This window comes from Oryctolagus cuniculus, chromosome 12, assembly GCF_051225735.1.
Source record: "Oryctolagus cuniculus isolate XC-2025 breed Fujian yellow rabbit chromosome 12, ASM5122573v1, whole genome shotgun sequence".
NCBI classification, from domain to species: domain Eukaryota; kingdom Metazoa; phylum Chordata; class Mammalia; order Lagomorpha; family Leporidae; genus Oryctolagus; species Oryctolagus cuniculus.
The window spans coordinates 107,752,355-107,776,976 of record NC_142878.1 but is presented as its reverse complement, the minus strand read 5'-3'; the positions used below and the strand labels follow the sequence as shown (position 1 = coordinate 107,776,976).

Here is a 24,622-nt window from a genome sequence, read left to right as displayed (position 1 = left end):
GAGGCAGACCCAAATTTGGCCTAGTGGTTAAGATAGCCATTAGAATGCCCTTGTACCACATTGGAGTAACCTGGGTTGGAATCCCAGTTCCACCTCTGACTCCAGCTTCCTGCTGATTCAAGCAGACCCTGGGAGACAGCAGGTGGCAGCTCAGGTGACTGGGTTCCTGCCACCCATGCTGAGACCTGGATTGAGCTACTGTGTGGTTCCCCCCAGCCTGGCCCATGTGGGCATTTGGGGAGTGGATAAGTGGATAGGGGAAATGATTTCTGTCTGCTCCTCAAGGAAAAACCAACCAACCACATTTTTTTCAGATGTTATTTGTGTAACAGTTTGTCTATTTCATCCAAAATTTCAAATTTGTCTGCCTAAGACTATTCATAACATCTTTCAGCTTTTAAAGATCTGTAGAATCTGTAAAGAAACGTCCTTTTCCATTCCTGTCACTGGCATTTTATGCTTTTTTTCTTGGTCAGTGTTGCTTGAGGTCTACCCACCTTACTATAATGTCTTCAAATAAGCACCTTTGGCTTTGTTAACATACCCTACTGTATGTTTGTTTTACATTCATTAATGTCTAGTTTTTCTTATTCTCTTCTAGATAATTTGGGTTTAATTTGCTGTTCTTTTTTTCAACCTGAGGTTGGTAATTGGGTCACTGATTTTTGACCTTTTTCTTTTCTAATATATGCTTTAAGGCTGCAAATTTCCCACCATAAGAGCTTTAGCTGATTTACATGTATTTTGAGATGCTGTATTTTCATTATTATTCTATTACAAATGAGCTCTAATTTCCCATAGGGCCTTTTAGAATGGCAGTGTTTTTTTCTTTAAAAAAATTATTTTCGGGGCCGGCGCCGCGGCTCACTAGGCTAATCCTCCGCCTTGCGGCGCCGGCACACCGGGTTCTAGTCCCGGTTGGGGCGCCGGATTCTGTCCCGGTTGCCCCTCTTCCAGGCCAGCTCTCTGCTGTGGCCAGGGAGTGCAGTGGAGGATGGCCCAAGTCCTTGGGCCCTGCACCCCATGGCAGACCAGAAAAAGCACCTGGCTCCTGGCTCCTGCCATTGGATCAGCGCAGTGCGCCGGCCGTAGCGCGCTGGCCGCGGCGGCCATTGGAGGGTGAACCAACGGCAAAAAGGAAGACCTTTCTCTCTGTCTCTCTCTCTCACTGTCCACTCCGCCTGTCAAAAAAGAAAAAAATTATTTTCATTTTATTTCCAAGGTAAGAGGGAAGGAGAGGGAATACTGAGATCCTCCATTTGCCGGTTACTCCCCAAATAACTGCAACAACCAGAGCTGAGCAAGGCTGAAGCCAGGAACCTGGAATTTTATTCAGGTCTCCCATGTGGGTGGCAGGGACTCATGTACCTGAGCCATCATCAGCTGCCTCCTGGGTATGCATTAGCAGGAAGCTGGCTCATATGTGTAATAACTGGGAATTGAACCAGGCACTCCAAGATGGGATGTGGGTATTCCAAGTGATGACTAAACTATGTCAGACAGCCATCTCAGCAGTCATTTCCTTTCAGCATTTTTTTTTTTTTTTTTGACAGGCAGTTAGAGAGAGAGACAGAAAGAAACGTCTTCCTTCCATTGGCATCCCCCAAATGGCTGCCACGGCCGGCTCTGCGCGTTGATCTAAAGCCAGGAACCAGGTGCTTCCTCCTGGTCTCCCATGGGGTGCAGGGACCCAAGCACTTGGGCAATCCTCCACTGCCCTCCCGGGCCACAGCAGAGAGCTGGCCTGGAAGAGGGGCAACCGGGACAGAATCCGGCGCCCCAACCAGGACTAGAACCCGGGGTGCTGGTGCTGCAGGTGGAGGATTAGCCAAGTGAGCCGCAGCGCTGGCCATCTTTCAGCATTTTTAATGTAAAGATTTTCATTTATTTGAAAGGCAGAGTTATATATTTCGAGAGGGAAGGGAAGAGACAGAGTTCTTCCATTCTCTGGTTCACTCCCCAAATGGCTGCAACAGCTGGGATCTTCTTCCTGGTATCTCATTTTGGGGCAGGAGCCCAGACACTTGGGCCATCTGCTGCTGCCTTCTCCAGGTGCACTAACAGCAAGGGAGCTGGATCAGAAGTGGAACAGCCGGGTCTCAAACTGGTGCCCATGTGGGATGCCAGCATCACAAACGGTGACTTCACTCACTATAGCACACCACCAGCCCCTCTTTAAGCACTGTGAAGGTTGCATTCCTTGAGTATATGCCCAAAGGAAATGAAATCAGTATGTGGAAGAGACCTACTCTTCCATGTTCCTTACATTATTCTTAATAGCCAAGATAAGAAATCAACCCCAGTGTCCATCAACAGATGCAAAGACTAAAAAGGTATACATACACAGTGGAATACTATCCAACTCTAGGGAAGAAGGAGAGCTTGTTATATGCAACACATGGATGACCCCAGAGAACACTCAAGTGAAAGAAGTCAGACACAGAAAGACAAAAACCACATGATCTCACTTACACGAAGAATCTAAAAAAAGCTGAACTCACAGAAGCAGAGAATAGGAGGGTGGTTCTCAGGGGCTGGGGTGAAGTTAGGGTAGGGAGCTACTTAGGGGATACAAACTTTCATTTAGATAGGAAAAGTACTTGGAGATTTCTTGTATAAGATGATGACTGTTGTTAGTAACAATGTATCATATCTTTGAAAAATGCTGAGAGCAGATGTTAAGTATTCTTACTACAAAAAAACTACCAACTAAATGCTTATTAGGTTGTTTTAGCCATTTTACAAATGTATACATACTTTAAAACATCATGTTATACACGATACATATATATAGTTTTTGTCAAGAATAGTAATAAAAAAAAACTCCAAGTAGGCAAAGTGGGAAAAGTTCCACTCTACTGTTTTCTGGCCTCCTTTATTCCTGTTCAGAAGTTAGATGTGTGTCTTATTGTTTCTCTGAAGATACTACCTCCCCCTCCTCCTCTGGATATGTTCCAGAGTTTTACTGTGAAATGCTTCAGTGTGGGACTCCTTGGGTTTATTCTGCTTGGGGCTTGTTGCACGTTTCAAATCCATGGTTTGATAGCTCTCATAAGTTTTGGAAAATTCTGTTATCTCTTCAAATACTGCCTTTCCTAATTTTGCCTCTCCTCCTATCACATGCTTACTGTGTGCCATCATTTCCCTTGTGTCTCTGTAACAGCTTCATATTGCAGCTGTAATCAATTATTGAAAACTTAAAGCAATTGTTCCTTTATAATTCTGGACCCTGTGCAGCAAGTATCCCGAGGGGAAAGTAAGATTAGAAAGATGGTTTCTTGGCGCTGTTCTTTTTGTGGGCTCTTGGCCCTTAACTGTGGCTACTGGTTTCTGTGGCCCCGAGGATGCAGTGTCTTCTCTGTTCCAGCAGAGACTTTTCCTGTTTCTCAGCCCACTGCCCGGCTTTCAGAATTAGCAAATTCCTAGCGGAGAAAAGGGAAGCACAGATCAGCAGCTGACGTCTTCGATACTCCTTTGGTTCTACAATTTTGGTTTAGGTCCTTGCTGCATCAGTGGTCCTCTGATGCCTTTTTTTTTTTTTTTTTTTTTGACAGGCAAAGTTAGAGAGAAAGGTCTTCCTTTTCCGTTGGTTCACCCCCCAATGGCCGCTGTGGCTGGCACACCACTCTGATCCGAAGCCAGGAGCCAGGTGCTTCTCCTGGTCTCCCATGCAGGTGCAGGGCCCAAGGACTTGGGCCATCCTCCACTGCACTCCTGGGCCACAGCAGAGAGCCGGACTGGAAGAGGAGCAACCAGGACAGAATCCGGTGCCCCGACCCGGACTAGAACCCGGGGTGCCGGCACCACAGGCGGAGGATTAGCCTTGTGAGCCACGGCGCCAGCTCTCTGCTGCCTTATTTTCTGATCTGCCTCTCATGTTCTCAGTACAGGCACCTGTCTGCAGCAACCTGGCCTTAGAGTCAGAGGTGGAAATTCATAACTCAGGTTCGGAATGAAAACTATTGGTTTTTACCTATGTGACTTTGTCAAGTTATTTAACCTAGGTATTTAAACATTTTGAGTTTCAATTTTATGTAAAATGAAAATAATATCTCATAAGGTTGTTATGAGGATGTGACGAATAATTGGGACACATCTATCTGATTTAAAAACCATTTAGGCTGGTGCTGTGGGCACAGTAGGTTAAATCCTCCACCTGTGGCAGCAGCATCCTATAGTCCCGGCTGCTCCATTTCTGATCCAGCTCTCTGCTATGGCCTGGGAAAGCAGTGGAAGATGGCCCAAGTGCTGGGCCCCTGAAGCCACGAGGGCGACCTGAAGGAAGCTCCTGGCTCTTGGCTTTGGATCAGCTCAGCCCTGACTGCTTTGGCCATTTGGGAAGTGAACTAGTGTATGGAGGACCTTTCTCTCAGTCTCTCCCTCTCACGGTCTGTAACTCTACCTCTCAAATAAATAAATCTTAAAACAACAACAACAACAACACTTAGTGAGGGCTTCCTATGTGCCATTTTATACAGATTTAATAATTTAACATAGTTATTATCCCCTACTTCCTTTTCCAGATCACATGCAAGTAAGTGATGAAGCTAGAATCTGACTTCAGAGCACTGCTTTTTAATAACTGTTCCATATTTCCTCTATAATACTGCGTTAGTATTGTTTGTGGTGCCAGTAAGAGCCCAATAAACAGCACTTACTACTACACAGAACGTAACTGCCTGGGAAATACACACTCATCACATCAGCTTCTCTGTTCTGCTTTCTTTTGGCTTATTTTTGTTCTCTTCCTTTCTGCAAATCATTCCAGCAACATCTTTCAAAACAAACTACTGTGAAAAATGAATGTCTAAGAGTCCACAGATAGGCGATAATTTCTTTAATCATTATACTATTGTTGTCTATTTAGAAAGTTTCATTTTTGAAGACAGTATAGGTATCAGTGCTATTAACATTTTGTGCCTATTGACTAATGATCTGTAAGTGAACTGGTATACGATTATGAACATTTTATTATTGCTGAAGTAATACTTACCTTGTTTCCCCCAATTACTTGAGTAACAAAAATGATGGAAAAGAGTGGAGTTAGGAACTGTGAGGCTGGGAGAGAGGGGAGTAGCTGGATACTTCTTGTGAAGCAGAGGTATTAGTTCCACGGAAAGGGGGAAGGAATGAAGAAGAGAACAGGATGTGTTCAAACTTCAAATGCTTACATATAAATACACACATCTACATCAGTACCTTTCAATAAGAATATTTTTATGACAGTTTAGAAAGCTCTGTCGCCTTCCTCCAATAATGCAATCCTGGATACAGTTAGATATTACTTAGGTGTAAGTTACAGATGGCCTATCTGGCACACAGGGTTCAGCTGGGCTCCAGTATCACTTGTTATTCTAACCCATCATCAACTATTTAGTTATGTGGCATACGGACCTTTATTACTGTTTTTCAGATAAAGAGAAATGACCATCTTAAATAACATTAAATTATAGAAAACTACATATACCTTACATATAACCACATACATTGTTCTTTTTACAATATTTTTTTAAATGATTTATTTTTATTTGAGAGGCAGAGTTACAGAGAGAAAGAGAGGTCTTTCATCTGCTGGCTCACTCCCCAGATGGCTGAAATGGGCAGAGGTGGGCCAGAGCCAGGAGCCAGGAGCTCTTCTTCCGGGTCTCCCATGTGGATACGGGGGCCCAGGCACTTGGGCCATCCTCTACTGTCCTCCCAGGCCATCACCAGGGAGCTGGATAGGAAGTGGATCCTCCAGAACTCAAACTGATGCCTATATGGGATGCCAGCACCACAAGTGGATGCTTAACCTCCTACATCACAGCACTGGCCTCTAGATTATTCTTTTAGTTCAGTTCAGCCATTCTGTAGAATGCAGTGGGAAGCAGGAAGCCTACATTCTTCAGCCCATCCTGCCCCTATTTGGTGTGTGATCCTGGGCCCAGACTGCCTTGCCTGCAAATTAGGATTGTATAGTATTTGACTAGAGCCAGAATTAAAACATGCCATCTCTGTTTTACATTCCTGGGATTAAATCTTTTTTTTTTTTTTTTGAGGATACGTTACTTGAATTAAAATGAAGGAACCTTCCTTCTGTTATTGCTGCCTTCTATGCCCTGAATCTTGTTATGAATACCCTCACGCACTACTGAACGATGGGGACACATGCTGAGAAATGCACCATTAGGCAATGTTGTCATTGTGAGAACACCACAGAGGGCACTAAAACAAACCCAGATGGCACAGCCTGCTACACACCTAGGCTGCATGGTTTATCATCCTTTATGCCATCAGCAACTGACCGAAATGTTACACGGCTCATGGCTATCTATCGTTACAAACACCTTACATGAATCTCGTTATCTTGTTAAACTTCAAGTTACTATTCTAAAAGGTTACTTTGGGTGCCTGGGTTGTGATGGAGTGGGTTAAACCTCTGCTTATGATGCCAGCATCTCTTAAGAGTGCTGGTTTGAGTTCTGGCTGCTGTACTTCTGATCCAGCTCTCTGCTAATGGCCTGGGAAAGCAGCTGAGGGTGGGCAGTTCTTGGGCCCCTGGATCCATGTGGGAGAACTGGATGAAGATCCTGGCTCCTAGCTTTGGCCTAGCTCAGCCTTGGCCATTGCAGCCTTTGGGGAGTGAACCAGTAGTGGATGAAGATTTCTCTCTCTGTAACTCTACCTTTTCAACAAATAAATCTTAAAAAAAAAAAAATCCTAAAAAGGTTTGTGGCACTCTTAGAGCCAAGTTATTGGCCTGCTCTTTCTGTAACTAGAGAAACCTTGCTGTACACATCCAAAGGCAGTTGGCTTTGGAGTGACTTCTTCCTATTTTGCTCCCACCTCAGAATTAGGAGCAGTTTCTACCTGATCACCAGGAAGAGAAACAGCTTTGAAAATGTGGGTTTAAGTTCATCGAGGCCTTCCTCCTTCCTGAACTACAACCTCCTGGGTGTGTGCACGTGGGAGGTGGTGGAGGGGGTGGAATTATCACATCTCTACTAAGGGCTCCATTATGTACATTCATACATCAGTTGCTGACCAGGTTTTGTGTCAGATTTCCTTTCCAGTTTTTATTATCCTCTACTGCATTCAAATCTGGCCTCTATCACTTACTGATTAAGTAACTTACAGGGAGGTAAATGAATTCCTCTACGCCTCAATTTCTTCATATACAAAATGCAACTTAGAACTATGATAGCATGGAAGTACCTAGCACAATACTAAATAAACGTTAGCCAGGCGGGAACCGGAATGATGGCTAAATGGGGGGTCTGAATGTGACCACTAGAAAATAAAGGGAGCACGACTGAATACAATCATTTTTTGAGTGACTGAAATTAGAAGATGGGTTGATTTCTAGGTTCCCCAAAGATCCATACTCTTTAAAGAAGCCACTCCAGATGGAGAAGTGAAACAAAGGCTCTGCGTTCCTTCCTGTTCAACACATGCTGGTCCCACAGATGGAAACAGATTAAAAGCAAAGAATAATTTTATGTCTATGCAATTAGCCAAAAACTTCTGCTGGTAAACTGTGGTGAAAATAACACATTCATGTAATGCTGATATTACAAAAAAATTTAGTACAATCTCTTAGGAAAACAAAGCCACTGTATTAATAACTGAAATGCCCATACTCTCAGAACCAATAGTCCTAGTCATAGGACTTTATTCTAAGAAAGTAATTCAAATAAGGCAAATAGCTATGGCCCTATTTAATAGTGCCTGGCACATAAAAGGTACTAAAATAGTTCTTCAAATGAATACCTCTATTTGTACTGACTTCTCCAAACCACTACCCTTGGTTCCTTTCCATTAAGATTTATCTATCTTGATCATCTGGGGATGGTTTTAGAATTAAATGTACTGAATACCTATGATGTGAATCACACTGTGCCCAGAATGACAGGAAACACAGAGAAATAAGATGAAGCCTGCAGCTTTTTATCAGAGGATATGAACCCTACATGACAACAGCAAAAATTAATGAGTACTGTGTGTTAAATGCCAAGAGAAAGGTGCAAAATGCTCTCGAAGGTCAAGGGATTGGGAGTAGAGAGAGAAAATCACAGGAAACATTTCCTCGGGGGAGCATTTGGAGAAGCAATTCAGTTACCCTTTGCCAGCCTGTGTCCCACACTGGAGCGCCTGGGTTCAAGTCCTGGCCCTGCGCCTGACTCCAGCTTCCTACTAACCCGCATCTTTGGACAGAGCAGATAACAGCTCAGGTAACTGGGTTCCTGTCACCCACGTGGGAGAACCAGACTGAATTCCTGGCTCCTGGTTACAGCCTGGCCCAGCCCTGGCTATCCTGGGTATCTAGGGGAGTAACCCCCTTGATGGGACAACTGTTTGTCTCTTTGCCTTTCAAATAAATAAAATTAAATTTAAAAAAGAAATTACTTCTTCAAGGTGCCATTTTTGGGAAAGGATCTCAAGAAGGTAGCCTTTTGATAGATGGGCATTTCTAGGGAAACAGAAAATTTGTCAGGCATGAACAAAGATAGGCTGAACAAATTATAGAATTTTTTCCAGAGACCATTGAGTTTGGAAAGTGTAAGGGGTTAATAAGAAATATGGTCATAGTATGAAGGGCCCTGAATGTTAGGCCTAGTGTTTAGGAACCTATAACTTGAAAGGCAGAATGACAGATAGACAGAGAACCAAAGAGAGAACCAGAGAGAAAGAGAGAGAGAGAGAGAGAACACGCATGCAGAGAGAGCACGAGAGCGTGAGCTAGATCAATGGATTTATCTTCCATCCTCTAGTTTGCTCTCCAAATGTCCACAACAGCTGGGCTGGGCCAGGCTGAATCCAGGAGCCCAGAATTCTATACAGGTCACTCACGTGCGTGGCAGAGCCCAAGCATCTGAGCCATCACCTGCTGCCTCCCAGGGAGCATCAGCAGGAAGCTGGATCAGAACCAGAGTCGCTCTCACTAGCATTCTGATATGGGATGCAGGCATCCCGGGTGGTGCCTTAACCTGCTTGGCCACGAAGCCTGTCTGAGGTTCAGTGTTTATGTAGGCTTAGAATTAGTTGAAGTCTTTGTAAAACAATTCAAATTACGTGAGGAGCTCCTTAATCTTATCTTGAAACTTTCCTATTACATACAGTTTCTAAAGTAATCTTGGAAATTAGGGATTTCTCCTTCCCACAATGAATAAAACATAAAATCCTGATGACTATGTGATCATGGTCACAGGAAGAGAAGGCATAATCTCTCTCTCTTTTTTTTTTTTGACAGGCAAAGTGGACAGTGAGAGAGACAGAGAGAAAGGTCTTCCTTTGCCATTGGTTCACCCTCCAATGGCCACCGCGGCTGGTGTGCTGTGGCCAGTGCACCACACTGATCCGATGGCAGGAGCCAGGTGCTTCTCCTGGTCTCCCATGGGGTGCAGGGCCCAAGCACTTGGGCCATCCTCCACTGCACTCCCTGGCCACAGCAGAGAGCCGGACTGAAAGAGGGGCAACCGGGACAGAATCCGGCGCCCTGACCGGGACTAGAACCCGGTGTGCCAGCGCCACAAGGCGGAGGGTTAGCCTAGTGAGCCACGGCGCCGGCCGGCGTAATCTCAATGAGCCGAGCACCATCACCCGTCCTTGGGGCACTGTGTGGGCCTTAGAACTGACATGCCGGGGAAGCCAACGGCCAGAATGGCAGAAGCAAGACTTCCCTCCTAGCACCTGGCACTGTAACTTGCGTCTTTGTTCTCACAACATGCCACTGAGATTTAGGGAAGCTGCGGCTCAGGGAGTCAGTCCAGTTGCTCAGGGTTTGTCAAGCTATAAGCTCAGCTAGTAAAATGCAGAAGTTGGCTTTGAATCCAGGCTGCCTGAGCCCTGCTTCCCCCGTTCATTCTCATTTACATGGCACAAGAAGGCTAGAAAGGACCGTAACGCTGAGTCAGGGAAAGCAGCTGCAGACGTAACACAGGGGATTGTGGGCTGGAGGGACAACTATGCTGCAACACTGAAAACCAGGTTCAGAATGGCTTAGCGATGGAGACAAACAGATAAATTTAGGGCTGCCCTCTTCTTAACAACAACAAAAAAACCTCCACTGTATCCCCTTATTTTAGGCAGTTTCCTTCATCCCAACTGTATCTGATGTCTTTTTTTCTTAAAGATTTATTTATTCATTTGAAAGTTAAGAGTTTTAGAGAGGGAGAAAGAGAAACAGAGAGAGGGGAGAGAGAGAGGGAGAGGGAGAGGTTTTCTATGCACTAGTTCACTCCCCAGATGGTTGCAACAGCCAGGGACGAGCCAGGCTGAAGCCAGGATCCAGGAGCTTCATCTAAGTCTTCAACATGGGTAGCAGGGGCCCAACTTGGGACATCCTCCTGTGCTTTTCCCAGGCCATTAGCGAGAGCTGGATCAGAAGTGGAAAAGCTAGGACTCGAACCAGTGCCCGTATATGATGCTGGCATTGCAGGTGGTGGTTTATGCCATAATGGTGGTCCCTAGGGCTGCTTCTTGATACCAAGGAAGTAAAATTCCAGTTTTGGTTTGTAAACTAGAAAATAAACTCTAAGAGAATATGAGTATTTGTATCACTGTATTCAAAATCCCTACAACAATGGCACACAGCAGGCACTCAATAAACTTTTGTTGAAACAGTAAAAGCTGGGGGCCAGCACTGTGGCACAGCAGGTTAAACTGCTGCTTCAGACATCAGCATCCCATACTGGAGAGCTAGCTCATGTCCTGGCTGCTCCACTTCCGACTCAGCTCCCTGCTAATGTGCCTGGGAAGGTAGCTGAAGATGGCCCAAGTGCTTGGGCCTCTGCCACTCAAGTGGGAGACCAGGATAGAGTTTCTTGGGATTCTGTCTTTCACATAAATCAACAAATCTTAAAAAAAAAAAAAAATCAAAGTCATACAAGCGGATTTCTCAATTGAATCTCCTTGAAGGTTCTGAAATAAAGCTAGCAAAGTAATTAAATTTGGAAACCATTTAAGGTGAGGGGAAAGCATCTGGTCTAGTAGTTAAGATACCAAAAGTACCTCACTGTAGTAGCTGGGCTTCTGGCTCTGCTACTGACTCATTTCCTGCTAACGCTGGTGCTGGGAGGCATAGTGATGGCCACATAGTTGGGAGACCTGGATTGGGTTCCCGGCTCCAACTCACACCAATGAGGTGAGCACTTGAGAAGTGAACCAGAGGACGAGAGATCTCTCTGTATCTCAAATAAATAAATAAAACTTGAAAACGAACCAACCATTCAAGCTTTTAACCATCAGCTCTACAACAAAAACCTAAACAAACCACCACTACCAAACAGATTGTGACGGAATCCAGAATTCTGACCTACTCTTTTCCTATTTCAGGAACCAGTGTGAACAATGTATTAACTGACAAGCTTTGGAAAAGGAAATGGTTATCTAATTCAAGCACTCTAAAAAAAGTCAACAGTTTTTCACAATAGATGGCAAGTTATAGGATCAGTCTCAAAATCATTAACTCAAAGAAGTAACAGAGTAGACTTACAAAAGTATTTCTCTAATTTTGATACCATGTTTCCATTAGGACAAGCCAAGAACACCAAAACAAAGGGCATTAAACAAATTCTTTCAGACAGCAAGCCTCCCCACACAAACACTTTAACACAGAACCAGTTTCTGAGGAGTTTCCCAATTTTTCACAAGCTTTTCTGATCTCTTCTTCGACGGAACCAACGACTGTCACTACCACAAAGCATCTTTCTTAAGAGATGTACTTTATATGTGGCTTTCTTCTCAACAGTTCTTCAAGCTGCTTGTCTTTCAGCTCCAGCAATTTCTCTTATTTCTATTATACTACTGCACTTCTCTCATGAAATAGCACAAAGCCCAACTTAAAAACTCCTTTACTTTCCAAAAGGCATCGCAATCAATATTCTAACGTCATTTCCTCTTTTCTACTTGGCTTACCACCTTTCCATAATTCAGTAATTCCTAACATGATAGTATCAATTGTCAAGGTGATCACATTTTCCTTTATGTTCCATTAATATAAAAATGGAAATACTTTCTAACAGATTAACACTTACTTGAGACAATCTACACACTCCTTACTGTCTATTAAAACCAAATGCGAGGGAGGGCCTGTGCTGTGGCGTAGCAGGTAAAGCCGTAGCAGGTAAAGCCGCCGCCTGCAGTGCCAGCATCCCATATGGGCGTCAGTTCAAGTCCTGGCTGCTCCACTTCTGACCCAGCTCTCTGCTATGGCCTGGGAAGGCAGCAGAAGATGGCCCAAGTCCTTGGGCCCCTGAACCCACGTGGGAGACCTGGAAGAAACTCCTGGCTCCTGGCTTTGGATCGGTGCAGCTCTGGCCCTTGCAGCCATCTGAGGAGTAAACCAGCAGATAGAAGAGCTCTCTCTGTGTGCCCCTCCTTCTCTCTGTTAACTCTTTCAAGTAAATAAACAAATCTTAAAAAAAAAAAAGTACAGATAATATTTTGTCTTGCTTTTTTGGTCAACTACTACAGCAATCTTGTGGTCTTTCAAAATATAACTCAATTGATTTTAGGGTCTCAGGTGGATTTTTAAAAACGTTTACAGAAGATTAAAAAGTACACGGTAACACTTAGACGAAAAAATTCTCTAACTCTAAACCAACCAGCTTTTTAAAGGGCTAAAATTTTTTCTTTTTTTTTTTTTAAGATTTATTTATTTGAAAGGCAGAATTACAGAGAGAGGTAGAGGCAGAGAGAGAGAGGTCTTCCATCCACTGGTTCACTCCCCAGATGGCCGCAACTGCTGGAGCTGCGCCGATCCGAAGCCAGGAGCCAGGAGCTTCCTCTGGGTCTCGCACGTGGGTGCAGGGGCCCAAGGACTTGGACCATCTTCCACTGCTTTCCCAGGCCATAGCAGAGAGCTGGGTCAGAAGAGGAGCAGCCAGGACTAGAACTGGCGCCCATATGGGATGTCGGCGCTTCAGGCCAGGACTTTAACCTGCTGCGCCACAGCGCCGGCCCCTAAAGGGCTAAAATTAATTACAAATTCAGAAACGAATTAGGTAACAATTCCAAAGGGAAAACCCCACAAAACCTTTATTATTTCGTAAGTCCTTTAAAAGGCATTATCGTCCTAGGTTCGCTGATAGATGTCTCAGAATGACTAAAATGGCTGAGAGCTCACAAACCTACAAGCAGGCCGATTCCTGCAGTACAGACACCCAGAGTACAGTGCGCCTGACAGCAGGAGCCAGAGAATCAAGACTGCTCAGTGCTTAGCCCCTCACACGGTTCTCACCAAAACTGGGCTGTGGAAAACAGTTTCTTTACTTAGTGTCCTTCTCCCCATCCTTAAAATCTGAGCTGTCTCATGACCTCTGCACCCTGCTTTAAAAACACAAAGGACGGATCCCAGTTTTGAACCAGTGAATTTAATGAAGACTACAGAGGGGGCGGGGCACGCATCCGCATTAACTCCCACCGAGGCTCCCCGGAGCGCCACGCCAGGCCGTTCCGGGCGGAGGGAGTCGTTCTCGGGCACGGGCGAAGCCTGCGGCCCGCGTCGGCAGGTCTGGGGCCCGCAGTCTCGGGCGCCGGGGGTCGGCAAGTGTGGAGCCCGCAGCCGCCGGGGGTCGGCCGGTCTGGGACCCGCAGCCGCCGGGGGTCGGCAGGCCTGGGGCCCGCAGCAGCCGGGGGTCGGCAGCTCTGGGACCCGCAGCCGCCGGGGGTCGGCCGGTCTGGGGCCCGCAGCAGCCGGGGGTCGGCAGCTCTGGGACCCGCAGCCGCCGGGGGTCGGCCGGTCTGGGGCCCGCGTCGGCAGGTCTGGGACCCGCAGCCTCCGGGGGTCGGCAGGTGTGGGGCCCGCGTCGGCAGGTCTGGGACCCGCAGCCTCCGGGGGTCGGCAGGTCTGGGACCCGCAGCCGCCGGGGGTCGGCAGGTCTGGGGCCCGCAGCCGCCGGGGGTCGGCCGGTCTGGGGCCCGCAGCCGCCGGGGGTCGGCAGGTCTGGGACCCGCCGTCTCGGGCGCCGCAGCAGGGACGCTCCCTGCTCCAACAACTCCCGAACCCGCCTGGACCGGCCGCGAGGACCGCGCGGGCTGGCACTTCGGCGAGAGAGGACTTTCCACCCAACACGTGGGACCCAAACTCACGTCCAGCGTCACCACGGGCGGCAGGTGCCGGGTGACGCCGACCACCACCCCGGAGCCCGGAGCCCGGAGCCGCGACCTCCGCCGGGCCCTCCCCGGCACGGGAAGCGGGCAGGACACCCCCCACCCACGCGACCCCTCACCCTACCCCCACAGGAAGTGCGCTCCGGCCCCCTCCCCCAGCCGGAAGTGAGGCGCCCCCATTCAGCGGGCCTCAGACCAAGCCCATCCAGCGACAACGACAGCCCAAGGGGGCTGGTCTTCGTGAGGGGCGGCTCGGCGCGGGCCACCCCCGAGCTCGCCTTGCGTACTGACCTGCTGACGACACGGGCAGGCAGGGCCCGGGGCCTAACGAAAGCCCCTGGCACAGAGGACAGTCCCCTCCAGCCCCTCTCAGTCGCCTTCACTCTTCACACTCGGACGCCTCACGGCCGGGCGGAAATCCCTCCGCAGCACTTTGGTCCGCCGTCCTTTCTCTCTCGTCACCGAATCTCCCCGCCTCCTCCCCACGGGCGGCGACTCTGAGCGCGGTAACACCGCAATTGTCCCGGTGAGGAGAAAAACGAAACATTAACCCTGACACTTTCGGACAAACGCAGGGACTATTTTGTCCCACTGCGGCGAAGGGCTACGTGATTACGCAAGCGGAGGGACTGCTTTTCGCGGAGGCTGCTGGGAGATGTAGTTTTATTGATTGCTAAGGCCCACAGAACGTAACGGGACTTAGACTGGTCATTGCTACACATCGGAGTCCTTGAAAACATACGCTCTGTATGAGACGACATACTGACAGAGAGGGCTCTGGCACCCCGACTGGCCAGGACTTGGTCTCCCTTTTCCTCTAGCAGTTAATTGAACTCCAATTTCCCCTCACGCCGACTCCAGGTCCCGGGGCCCCGCCCACCGTGTTTGCCACGCCCCCTCAGCCCGTCCTGGCAGCCCCGCCCTCTGGCATAGCCACGCCCCCTCCGCCAATCAGACGCCCTCTAGGTCCCGTCCTTCGGAGGCCGGACCGCAGCGAGGCGGGGCGTCGAGTCGGCTCCTCCCCCGGGGCGGAGGGCAGACGGGGAAAAGCGCCCAGGGCCCGTGCGCGCGCGCGTGCTCGCCCCTCAGGAGCGCGGCCGGCGCGGGCGCGCGCGGAGGGGCGGCGCGCGGGGCCGGAGGAGGCGGGCTGGTGGGCCGGGCGGACGGCGAGCGGCCGGGAGCGCGCGCTGGACTCGGCGGCGGCGAGTAGTTAGTTAGTTGTTAGTCAGTGTCAGTGGCTCGGCGGCGGCGGCGGCCAGGAAGGGGACGGGACGGGCGGCGGCGCCGTGTGCGCCCCTCAGGTAACGGGGGCAGCGGGTGCCGGCGTGCCCCTTCTCCTCCGCGGCCCGCCTGGTGGGAGCCGGGTGGCCCCGCGTGCGGGCGCTGACCCCTGGGAACGCGGGGGCGGCTGGTGCGTCCTGCCCGGCGCGGGCTCTCGCGCCCCGCCGGCGCCCCTCGCTCGCCGCGGCCCGGGGCAGCGCGGCGCCCCCCTGAGGAGGGAAAGTTGGGAGCTGGCGCCGGGGGGCGCCCCCGGGCGCGGCGGCGAGGCTGCGGGGGAAGCGGAGCCGGGAGGAGCCGCGCGCGGCCCGGCGCCCCGCGGGGGCTCGGCCGGCTTCCTCGCGGCCCTTGGGCTCCTGCGCTTTCGGCGCTCGGCCGTTGCCTCCCCGCGACGGGCACGCGCCGTCTGCACCGCGTCGCTCCCGGGGCTTCGGCTCGGAGTTCGCCTCCCGTGGCTGCGCTCGAGCCGGCGGGGGCGACAGCGACGGGGCGCCCCGCACCCCGGCCGCCCCCCGAAGCCGGACTTGCGCCGTCCGAGTCGGGGCATCTGGGCGCCGCGGAATGCAGGGCTCGGGAGGCTGGCGCGCGGCGGGGAGCGATGGGTTGCAGGAAGGCTATGATTTCATCTGTATTGGCCTCGCTATAGAAGAGCCGATCCATTTTTCTTCCGGCTCCGTCGACTGCGGTCTCCAGGACTGTACGTTGGATTAGACACTTGCAGACTTACCTAAAAGACTATTTTTAGGTCGTGGGCCGCCGTCCCCGCAACAGCGTTCACCTGACTTGACGTTGCCTTAGGGGTGTGTTTTGGGGCCTACCTGTGCGGATTCTGTCTCAGCTTCAGGGTCCCCTTTTCTGTCTTTTCCCTTCCCTGGTGCATGAGGCGGTGGAGTCCTGAGTGCGGAGAGCCCAGGGGTGCTCTGCGCAGCCTGGAAGTGACAGAAGCGGGAATTGGCCACAGGGGTACAACTTTGCCTGCGCAGTGCTGGGGACTCACTTGGTGGTGGCTTCTCCGGCGGTCTCAGCGTGTCTGGGGAGCTCGGGGCCCGGCACTGCTTCCCCTCGGTGACTCGTCTAGGAGGCTGTAACGGCAGGTACAGCACAATTCCTGGGCTTCCAAGATGGGAGTTGGAGGCTGAGCCCAGGAGATGACCACTTCACAATGGGGCAGAATTCACAGCAGCACTGCCAATCAGTCTTGGCTGGGAACCACGTGCAGACTGTGTGAAAAAACAGGCCCCTTCCCAGAGCTGTCAGAGGGGAGCAGGGCAGATGTCTTATCACGTCTTCATTTTGGAGACGAGCGTGACTGTATTATGTGGGAAAAGGGTCAAACTATTTTCTCCAGTGCTTTCTCCCTGTGTAGTCATCCCCGCCCCCCCACCCTGGACCCCTTTCGGGGCTGACATTTGTGGTTGCCAGGTTCCAGGGTGGGAAGAGGAGTGTTTTGGTGAAAGGAAGAGATAAGCTTGCTTTGAACTATTGTGATCCTGTGGCTATTATTACCTAGTGATAATGCAGAGAAACTTTCACAGTAATGTCCGCCACCCATTAACATTCTCTCAGAATTCATTTTTTTAAGAGTCTGCCCTGAGGCCCGTAAAGAAATAATGCTACTCATAACTGTTTCCTGACAATCACGTTAAAAATGTGATCTTGAAATGGATTATATGCATACGCATATAAACATTTATCTTTGTACATTTATGGTAATGTAAATATTTAAGTCCGAGAGCTGAAAAACTTTTATTTGCTTATTTGCATACATGTTTTTCAACAGCTAGCAGTGCCAACAGTATTTGCCAAATAAGCATCAGCCATAAATTCCTGCTTTGGCACATTTCGTGTAATAACTCTTCTAAATTGCCCCGTGGCGAAGCATCACGAGATTAGCGTTTGCTTCATGAGAGAGATTTGTTGTTGTTGTTCGCTGTAATGATGTGCTGCTTAAGTGGAACAGGTGCTGGGCTCTAGCTGTTTGCATTGAAACCCGCCAAATCACACTCCTTTGTTGGATGGGTTGTTTAAGCCATTTAGGATCCAGACTGTGGCCCCTGGCGTGCCGGGTGTGAGTTCAAGGCTGCACATCGCTAGTGCAGATCCCTGGTTTCATGATCAGAGGCAGGTGTGTGTGGGATGAGCCTTCTTTTTCTCATTTGTTGATCTCTTTACTGTGACTCCAACCCCCCACCTGCTAACCCTTTGCCCCTTTGATTACTGGAGTTCCCGGTGAAGTCTAGCCTCCTGCACTGTTGGGTTGTTTTCCTTATAGAACTGGAAATTCTAGTAACTTTGCGATTTGTTTGACAAATGTTTGTGTGCCTTTTTAAGTGTCAGGCATGGTGGTGAGATCTGAGTATAAGTACAACATGCCTTTTTGTAGGGAGCTTACAGTTAGGAGAAGAAGGTAGCTAATAACCGATAATTACAATATGGTGTGACATATGGCAGGTGTGTGTGCTGGTTCATGTGCATGGTGGCACGGAGGAGGGGTAGCTGACTCAGAATTGGTGTCTCACAGGCGGGGAAGGAGTGTCCCGGAATCTTGGTGGGTTACCTGAGCTAATTTTGAATAATACATGAGTTAAATAGGTTCAGAAAGTGGAAAAGTACATTTTACAGCAGCGCTGCCCTGTAGGAATGTATTATAAGCCACAAATGTAAGTCACATATGTAACATGATTTCTTTTTATTTTTTTAAGACTTATTTATTTGAAAGACAGAGTTACAGAGAGGTAGAGAGAGAGGTCTTCCATCTGCTGGCTCACTCCCCAAATGGCTGCCATGTCCAGAGCTGCGCCGATATGGAGCCAGGAGTCCCATCTGAGCCCCCCAGTGAGTGCAGAGCCCCAAGGACTTGGACCATCTTCCAGGTGCATTAGCAGGGAGCCGGATCAGAAATGGAGCAGCTGAGACTTGAACCGGTGCCCATATGGGATGCAGGGGCTTTAACCCACTGCTCCACAGGGCCGGTCCCCCTATTTTCTAGTAACCACATTTTAAAAGGCAGAAAGTGAAAATAATTTGAGTAATATAACTTAACCCAATATATGCAAATTATTCATCATGCAATCCATGGAAAAAGTGACATTGAGGTAGTGGACACCCCCTTCCCACTGAGCCTCCAAAACCTGCTGTGTACTTCACGCTTAGAGCTCGTCTCGGTTTGGACTAGCTGCATTAACGCACTCGATAGCCACATGCACATGGCTTCAGGATAGAGGGGACTGCGTAATGAGCCACGCCCCTCACTGCCTTTTTTTTTTTTTTTACAGATTTATTTATTTACTTGAAAGTCAGAGTTATGCAGAGAAGGAGAGCTAGAGAGAGAGAGAGATCTTCTATCCACTGGTTCACTCCCCAATTGGCCGCAACGGCTGGAGCTGCACCATTCTGAAGCCAGGAGCCAGGAGCTTCCTCCGGGTCTCCCACTTGGGTGCAGGGGCCCAAGGACTTGGGCCATCGTCTGCTGCTTTCCCTAGCAGAGAGCTAGATTGGAAGTGGAGCAGCCGGGTTTCGAACCGGCACCCTAATGGGATGCCAGCACTGCAGACAGTGGCTTTACCCGTTACACCACAGTGCCGGCCCCTCATTGCCTTTTGAACTAATCTAAGAAGGTTCAGTATTAGCCAGAAACCTGTGATGATTTAGTGAGGGGGTGGAACACGCACGCTGTGTTTCTGACCTTCTATTTTGACAGGGGCAAAGCTAGAAGCAGACCGGCGGGGAAGCTGCTCCTGATGGGATGTAGAGAAGGGGCTGGACATCGGAGAGGTTTGGCAAGTGTTCCCAGCAGGGCGGGAGGTCAGGTCACGGACTGATCCAGACTGCAGAAGTGGGCGGTTCCCACATTGCTGTTGGGAACTGCTAGGTAGATGGGGCAGGCAGCTGAAGAGAAGCCAACCATCTGTGTCAGCTTGGTCACTGAGGCTGAGGGAGCGGCACGGTCAACCCTGATGTCTTGCCATGGAAAGGACAGTAAGATAAGGACTAAATGGAGTCTCTGAGACTGGCTGATTAAGACGTGTTAGTGTAGCTTCAGCTGGAGCACTTGGCTACTTTGTAATGCGCTGGGGTTGAGAGTGAATGACAGCTGGAGTGTAGCTAACTGAGAGGGGTACAGTGTTCTCAGCAGAGAACCTGAAGGAAGGAGAAGCGAGACTAGAGACCTTGGGCGTGCTTCTGCGAGGCTGGAAGAAACCGGCGGAGGGAAGGAGTTGAAGAGCAGGTGTATGGTATGCAGGGCGGTGATTGATGCAGGCAAGGACTGAAGGCAGCTGGAAGGGATGGGATCCAGGGCGTGGGTAGAGAATGGGTCTGGTGTAGGAGTGAACAGAAAAGGAAGAGGTAAAGGCGGATGACATTGTAAATAAGTTTATAACTGATATGGGCAGAAAGGAGGAGGAGGGGATGACGTGCCTCCTACCGTTTTTGATCCACTGCTAAGAGTGGAGGGGTGAGGGCTGACGCTGTGGCGTGGTGGGTAAAGCTGCCACCTGCAGTGCTGGCATCCCACGTGGGTGCTGGTACGAATCCCAGCTGCTCTATTTCTTATCCAGCTCTCTGCTATGGCCTGGGAAAGCATTAGAAGATGTTCCAAGTCCTTGGGCCCCTGTACCCACGTGGGGGACTCAGAGGGGGCTCCTGGCTCCTGGCTTTGGATTGGTGCAGCTCTGACCATTGCAGCCATTTGAGCAGTGAATCAGCAGAGGGAAGACCGCCCTCTCTCTGGCTTTCAAATAAATAAATAAATCTTAAAAAAAAAAAAAAAGTGGAGGGGTGGTGGTAGGATAAAAGTTTGTAAACGAGTTTGTGTTTATGAGAGCCTACAGGGAATGGAGGCGTGGAGGGAAGGCAGAACACATGACAGGGAAGCAGGATTGTTTTGTGGCACTGAGGAACTGTTTGAGGTTCTAGACCTTGGATTTGTTGATTTTCCCCAGCAGTGATCAGACCGAAAAAGGTATTTAATACTCACAAGAACCCTGTGCTACTGTTACTGTCCTTGTTTGTAAGATGAACAGCTGAGGTTCAAACCCTGCGGATTAGTCCCAGACTGGGCTGTGATCACTGCTTTGCAGGTGTTTGGTGGAGTGCCAGAAGGACAGTTGGCTGAGGGGATGAGTGTTTGGTGGAGTGCCGGAAGGACAGTTGGCTGAGGGGATGAGTGTTTGGTGGAGTGCCGGAAGGACAGTTAGCTGAGGGGATGAGTGTTTGGTGGAGTGCCGGAAGGACAGTTGGCTGAGGGGATGAATGACGTTGAGGACGTGACTCCTTTTGTGAAGAACTGTGGAGTTCACGCTGGACTGTGAGCAGGAAACTAGGAAGGGGCCATCTCGTAGAAGTCAGAGGTCAGTGTGAAGTTGAAGAGCGTGGGAGGAGGAGTAATAACACTCGTTTTTATTTTTGGAGTACCTACTGTGGCTAGGTACTTCTCATACGTTATTTGTAATCTGAATGCAGACCCTGCAATGTTTTATTATCCGTATTTTCTTCCTTTGTCTTTTTTCCTTCAGATGAATACACTGAGAATTAGGTTAAGAAAGTTGTCAAACGACAGAACTAGGACCCAAAACCCATTCTTATCCAACCATGTCCTTCCCAAGGAAGGGGTAAAACAGGAAATGCAGTATTGGTGGGAAGTGATAGACACTGAGATATTTAGTTTAGGATTTCAGAGTTGTATCACTCATTCAATATATGTTTGTTGAGCATGGAGTAGGTGCCAGGCATTGTTTAGATGCAGAAATTTCCAGTAGTGCCCCAAACAGACGAAAATCTTACTGGTGCTGGCTTTGTGGTGGAGTGGGTAACACTAGCATCCCATATGGGTGCTGGTTTGAGTCCTGGCTACTCTGCTTCCAATCCAGCTCCCTGCTAATGTGCCTGGGAAAGCAACAGGGGGTGGCCCAAGTGCTTGGGCCCCTGCACCCATGTGGAAGACCCAGAAGAAACTCCTGGCCTTGGCCTGACCCAGCTCTGGGGGCCATTTGGGGAGTGAACCAGCAGATGCCCTCTCTCGCTCTCTCTCTCTCTCTCTCTCACTCTCACTCTACCTTTCTTTTTTAATTTTTTTTCTTTTTTCTTTTTTTTTTATTTTTATTTTTGACAGGCAGAGTGGACAGTGAGAGAGAGACAGAGAGAAAGGTCTTCCTTTGCCGTTGGTTCACCCTCCAGTGGCCGCCGCGGTGATCCGATGGCAGGAGCCAGGTACTTATCCTGGTCTCCCATGGGGTGCAGGGCCCAAGCACTTGGGCCATCCTCCACTGCACTCCCTGGCCACAGCAGAGAGCTGGCCTGGAAGAGGGGCACCGGGACAGAACCGGCGCCCCGAGCGGGACTAGAACCCGGTGTGCCGGCGCCGCAAGGCGGAGGATTAGCCTAGTGTGCCGTGGCGCCGGCCCACTCTACCTTTCAAATAAAATAAATCTACAATAAAATCCATTATTGTTCTAGGATATGTGAAGGTGAGGGAGGGTGCTGCAAGGAATAATAAGGCAGGCAGGGGATGTGGGAATGCCAAGGGATGTGCGTGTTTCCAAAGGGGGTGTCTGGAAGGACTTGAAGGACATCAGGGGACCCTGAGTAGAAGAAAGGTTCTGCACAGGCCTGAGGTGGAAGTGTGAAATGGAGTGAGCAGGAAGAGAGTAGAACAAGGAAGGTAAGGTCAGAGAGATCCTTGGGTCCAGACCGCGGAGAGGCAGTAGGTCATTGAAGGAACTTGAGGTTTTACTTTGTGAGATGTGAACCATTGCAGGGTGCTTTGAAAAACTTCCCTCTGGCTGCTGGGTTGAAGGGAGTCTAAGAGTAGCAGCAAGAGGACCAGTTAGCCCCCCCCCCCCCCCCCCATGATTTGTTTATTTGAAAGGCAGAGTTAGAAAAGAGAAAGAAATCCTCCATCTTCTGGTTCATTCCCCAGTTGGCTGCAGCAGCCCTGGCTGGGCCATTCCAAAGCCAGGAGCTTCATCTGGGTTTCCCACATGGGTGCAAGGGCCCAAAGACATGGGCCATCTTCTGTTGCTTCCTCAGGCATTAGCAGGGAGGCTGGATTGGAAGCGGAGTGGCTGGGTTAGAAACCAGTGCCCATATGGGATGCTGGCATCACAGGCAGTAGCTTTACCTGCTATACCACAACACTGGCCCCAGGAGGTTTTCTTAAAAAATGTGGGTGAGGGGCTGGCAATGTGGCATTGTAGGCTAAGCCACTGCCTGTGGTACTGGCAATCCTGGCTGCTTCTCTTCCAATCCAGCTCTCTGCTTATGGCCTGCGAAAGCAGTAGAAGATGGCCCAAGTGCTTGGGTCTTTGCACCCATGTGGGAGACTCAGAAGAAACTCCTGGCTTCAGATCGGCCCAGATCTGGCCATTGTGGCCATTTGGGGAGTGAACTAATGGATGGAAGACCTTTCTCTCTGTCTTTCCCTCCCTCTCTAACTCTACCTCTCAAGTAAAATCTTTTAAAAAAAACTGTGCGGTTGAGAGACAGTGGTGGCTTAGATCAGGAAATTGATGAGGAGATTGGATCAGCATATAATCTTTAACTTTTTATTTGGAAATATTGTTAAATTTATAGAGGAGTCACACAGATCATATATTATTTCTTTTTATCAGTGTTTTTTTAATATTTTATTTATTTATTTGAGAGGTAGAGTTACAGACATTAAGAGGGAGAAAGAGAGAAAGGGCTTCCTTCTACTAGTTCCCTCCCCAAGTGGCTGCAGAGGCTGGATCTGGGCCAATCCAAAACCAGGAGCCAGGATCCAGGAGCTTCTTCTGGCTCTCCCACATGGGTGCAAGGGCCCAAGCACTTGGGCCATCTTCTGCTGCTTTCCCAGGCCACAGGAGAGAGCTGGATTGGAAGTGGAGCAGCTGGGATTAGAACCGGCAGCCATATGCGATGGCAGCGCTGGAGGGGGAAGATTAACCACTGTGGCAGAGCATGGGCCCCATACCAGTGTTTCTTAAGCTGAGTGCTGTAGACGTTTTGGAGTGGGTGCGCCTTTGCCTGGGGATACTCCTGTGCGTTACAAGAGGGTAAGCGGTATCCCTGGCCTCTGTCCATTAGAGCAGCAGCATCCTCCCAGGTATGATGGTCGGAAATACCTCCAGACATTGTCACATACCTTTTGGGGGCAAAGTTGCTGCCCTTAAGAACCGCTGGCATGTGCCCCTCATTAGCTTGCTCTAATGTCAGCACCTTACCTGATCATGGGTACATTGATCAAGCTAAGAAGTTAACAGTGGCATAATGCCTCAGCCAAACTTCAGACTTCACTGGTGTCTTGCCACTTTTTCTGATGGATATCCCCCTTCCATTCCCTTCTCCACATCAGGGTATTGGCACTGCATCACTCTGGTTGTCAGGTGTCTTTTGTCTCTTCCAGTGGAACAGTTTCTTCCCTTTTCTTGATCCACTTAGGGATGCTGATCAGATATTCAGATACTTCCCAACTTAGGTTTGTCGGGTGTTTTATCACGTTTAGTCTGGGGCTGCAGATTTTCGGGATGATTGTCACAAAGGTGAGGTGACAGGCCGGCGCCGCGGCTCACTAGGCTAATCCTCCGCCTAGCGGCGCCGGCACACCGGGTTCTAGTCCCGGTCGGGGCGCTGGATTCTGTCCCGGTTGCCCCTCTTCCAGGCCAGCTCTCTGCTGTGGCCCGGGAGTGCAGTGGAGGATGGCCCAGGTGCTTGGGCCCTGCACCCCATGGGAGACCAGGAAAAGTACCTGGCTCCTGGCTCCTGCCATCGGATCAGCGCGGTGCACCGGCCGCAGCGCGCCGGCCGCGGCGGCCATTGGAGGGTGAACCAACGGCAAAAGGAAGACCTTTCTCTCTGTCTCTCTCTCTCACTGTCCACTCTGCCTATGAACAAAACAAAACAAAACAAAACAAAAAAACAAAAAAAAAACCAAAGGTGAAGTGACAGTTGGCCAGAAGTGCCTGCTGTCAAATGACTTACCAGTGGTGGTAACTGTGTCGGGCATGTGAGGGGTTGCTCCCCTGGGAAGTTAGTGTCTTTCCCTGTTTATTCGATGTTCATGAGAAGCAACTCACTAAGCCCACCCCACATTCGAGAGAAGGGGAATTAAACTCCACTTCCTGGAGAGAGGACTACCAAAGAATTTGTGAACATACATTAAAACCACCACAGGGACTGGTAAAGTACTTGGGGGCAGATACTTTGAGGCTTTGCCAGTATCCTGTTTCTGCCCACTAATTTCAGTATTCATTAGCAGGGATCTTGCCTGCAGCAA

The 24,622-nt window shown here is 49.5% G+C and overlaps 2 protein-coding genes across 12 annotated transcripts in view; one reads left to right on the top strand and one right to left on the bottom strand.

Annotated features, from left to right (window-relative positions):
- HMG20A (high mobility group 20A) overlaps positions 1–14,734 on the bottom strand; it is a 70,639-nt gene extending 55,905 nt beyond the window's left edge. Inside the window, exon 1 of one of the 2 annotated variants that reach the window (XM_017337992.4) lies at positions 14,383–14,734. The gene's annotated coding sequence lies outside the window, so the exon portion shown is untranslated. Of the gene's footprint in view, positions 1–14,070; positions 14,192–14,382 lie in introns of those variants that run through there. The other variant, XM_051834636.3, reaches the window with a different exon arrangement.
- Positions 14,735–15,168: 434 nt separating this feature from the next.
- The window catches only part of PEAK1 (pseudopodium enriched atypical kinase 1), a 346,647-nt gene continuing 337,193 nt past the window's right edge, over positions 15,169–24,622 (top strand). For 6 of the 10 annotated variants that reach the window (XM_051834588.3, XM_089310835.1, XM_051834591.3 and 3 more), the window contains exon 1: positions 15,177–15,392. The gene's annotated coding sequence lies outside the window, so the exon portion shown is untranslated. Of the gene's footprint in view, positions 15,393–15,716; positions 16,464–24,622 lie in introns of those variants that run through there. The other 4 variants (XM_089310836.1, XM_070054637.2, XM_051834592.3 and 1 more) reach the window with 3 other exon arrangements.